Source organism: Phyllobates terribilis, unplaced genomic scaffold, assembly GCF_046119375.1.
Source record: "Phyllobates terribilis strain yellow unplaced genomic scaffold, ASM4611937v1 Scaffold_237__1_contigs__length_3040347, whole genome shotgun sequence".
In the NCBI taxonomy this organism is placed as follows: Eukaryota; Metazoa; Chordata; class Amphibia; order Anura; family Dendrobatidae; genus Phyllobates; species Phyllobates terribilis.
In genome coordinates, this window is record NW_027362997.1 from 2,204,556 (window position 1) to 2,208,176 (window position 3,621).

Genomic DNA, 3,621 nt, shown 5'->3' on the forward strand with positions numbered 1-3,621 from the left:
GAGGTAAAACATTTCACTGCCTGATTTAAACTATATTGTCCCTCACAAAATGAATCCTCTGTTATTCCCTGCTGTAATGCCTGTATACTCCTTTGCTTCCTCCCCTGCCCAGGAGATGTGGTATGATCAGACCATGTTCTGCACACCATCAGACACAGCCATTCATTACAATTACTTCTGTTTGTGGGAAAACCCCTTTAATACATATATCGAAATCGTGAAAATCAATAGTGAATATGTTTATATAAATATATAAAAGTGCAGTGACAATAAAGGGTGAAAAATATATAAAATATATATAAAAGAAAAAAATGTATAAAATAATAAAATTTCAGTGACATGTGACCAATTAATAAAGGGGAAGGGAAGGAAAAAAGGAGGGGAGAGGTGTGGACGGGAGGGTTGGGGAGGGGGAAAAGGTGAACGTGAGGAAAAACTAAAAAGATAATATTAATACATATATATACTGTAGAGAATTGTACTCACTCAGCCGCGTTAGAGGTAGGCACAGGATGCTGTTTCTTTAAAAATGTCCAAGGCAAGTTTATTCAGACCTCATAAACCGCACTTCCAAAGTAAACAAAAGACAGCCTTGTCCAGCACAAAGTAACAAAACAGAAAATAACTAGTCCATACAATACTGCAGGTTCACCTGCTCACGGTCAGTGTCCTATAGCACAGACACGCTGGAGGTCTCCACACCTCCAGCCACAGACACTGAATGAGACACTTGGTCTCCATTTTATACACAGGCCCTTGGGTGGGGATATGTGAGCAGCCAATCCTTCCCAACTCTAATGACTGCTCGTAAAAACCAGCCCTGATACGCCCAATTAACTCTCTCTGGGTTTATATCACCGAAGCTACTAACCTTGGTAACGCATATCTCCCCTCAAGGACCTGTCCGGCAGCCATCTTACAATACATAATAACATAACAACGTAATTCTTTTATTAATATCCATATGTGTACTCTCTTAGTGTTTACACTATAGTATAAAGAATAATACAGACATCAGCTGTTATACATTATACACACTGTCATATATCTGTATATACATACAATGTGTATAATGTATAACAGTATATCAAATCAGTCAGTCATATAAATCATATATTATCCTGTATGTGTGAGGGTCTGTGCAGACGTTGCAGATTGTCGCAGATTTTTCTGCACAGATTTGTCACAAAACCTGAAGGGTTTCCGGATGTCAGCGGAGTGAAAGAGAATCCTGAAGTCTCATGCACATATTGCTTATTTTTTCCTTACAGATTTAAATCTGCAGCATGTCAATTCTTTCAGAGTTTTTGCTGCAGATTTCACCCATATTAATGGGTGAGAAGAAGAACAGTGCACAGTGACAGGAATCTACTGAGCATATATCAGAATTGACAACCAACACATGCTCGGTAAAGCAGGGACTAGCCCAGCCCCCGAAACAGAGGCCACTAATGACGCTTCATTTCAGGGAGTGGGCAAAGGCTGTGGCAATGACTGTAGCCTCTGCCCCCTGATGACGATTCGTTTCATCATCAAAGAGAAAGTAATATAAATAAATCAGAGTAGTGAGGGAATGATAGGGAATTTTAAATTAAAGTATATTAGAAAAAAAGATCAGATTATGACATTAAATAGCTAGAGATTTAGGAGTAAAATAAAATTTGGTTTTGGACCACCCCTTTAACCCCTTAAGCCCCGAGGGTGGTTTGCACGTTAATGACCAGGCCAATTTTTACAATTCTGACCACTGTCACTTTATGAGGTAATTACTCTGGAACGCTTCACCGGATTCCCCTGATTCTGAGATTGTTTTTTCGTGACATACTGTACTTCATGATTGTGTTAAAATTTCTTCGATATCACTTGCGTTTATTTGTGAAAAAAATGGAAATTTGGCGAAAATTTTGAAAATTTTGCAATTTTCAAAATTTGAATTTTTATGCCCTTAAATCAGAGAGATATGTCACACAAAAGAGTTAATAAATAACATTTCCCACATGTCTACTTTACATCAGCACAATTTTGGAACCAAAATTATTTTTTGTTAGGGAGCTATAAGGGTTAAAAGTTGACAAGCGATTTCTCATTTTTCCAACAAAATTTACAAAACCATTTTTTTAGGGACCACATCACATTTGAAGTCACTTTGAGAGGTCTTTATGACAGAAAATACCCAAAAGTGACACCATTCTAAAAACTGCACCCCTCAAGGTGCTCAAATCCACATTCAAGAACTTTATTAACCCTTCAGGTGCTTCACAGGAATTTTTTGAATGTGGAAGAAAAAAATGAACATTTAACTTTTTTCACAAAAATGTTACTTTAGACCCAATTTTTTTTATTTTCACAGGGGTAACAAGAAAAAATGGACACCAAAATTTGTTGTGCAATTTCCCCTGGGCACGCAGATACCCAATATTTGGGGAAAAAACACTGTTTGGGCGCACGGCAGGGCTCGGAAGGGAAGGAGCGCCATTTGACTTTTTGATTGTAAAATTTGCATGAATAATTAGCGGACGCCATGTTGTGTTTGGAGAGCCCCTGTGTGCCCAAACATTGGAGCTCCCCCACAAGTGACCCCATTTTGGAAACTAGACCCCCCAAGGCACCTATCTAGATGCATAGTGAGCACTTGGAACCCCCAGGTGCTTCACAAATTGATTCATAAAAATGAAAAAGTGAAAAATAAAACACTTTTTCATTTTTATGAATCAATTTGTGAAGCACCTGGGGGTTCCAAATGCTCACTATGCATCTAGATAGGTGACTTGGGGGGTCTAGTTTCCAAAATGGAGTCACTTGTGGGGGAGCTCCAATGTTTGGGCACGCAGGGGCTCTCCAAATGCAACATGGCGTCCGCTAACAATTTGAGACGATTTTTCCATTCAATTTGTTAGCGGACACCATGTTGCGTTTGGAGAGCCCGTGATGTGCCTAAACAGTGGAGCTCCCCCACAAGTGACCCCATTTTGGAAACTATACCCCTCAATGATTTTATTAAGGTGCATAGTGAACATTTTGAACCCAGAGGTACAACACAGAATTTGTTTACATTAGGTCATCATATTGAATAAGTTGTCATTAGTCTTGAGCGCAAGTGCTCGCTACTTGAGTTTGCATCGGGTACTCAGGTATGCACCATGTACAGCGTGTGCTCGAATGACATGCTCGAGTCCCTGCTCCGCATGTTTCATGGTTATTAGACACCCAAAAAAAAACATGCGGGGATCGCTCGTGCATGGCAGGCAATCCCCGTAAAGTTTTTTTGGCCGCGAAGCATATGGGGCAGAGACTCGAGCATGTCACTCAAATACCCACGATACTCAATGCATACCAGAGCACCCGATGCAAACTCAAGTAGCGAGCACTTGCGCTCAACACTAGTCGCCATATCGTCATCTTTTTTTCTTACTTTTGAAAAAAATCCCAACCCCATCACAACCCTAACCCCAACCCCAGCCCTAACCCTAGCACAACCCTAACCGTAGCACAACCCTAACCCTAGCACAACCCTAGCCCTAGCACAACCCTAACCCTAGCACAACCCTAACCCCAAACCCAGCCCTAACCCTAGCCTAATCCTAACCCAAGAGTTTATTTTTGACGCCGTTCCTTGTGCGG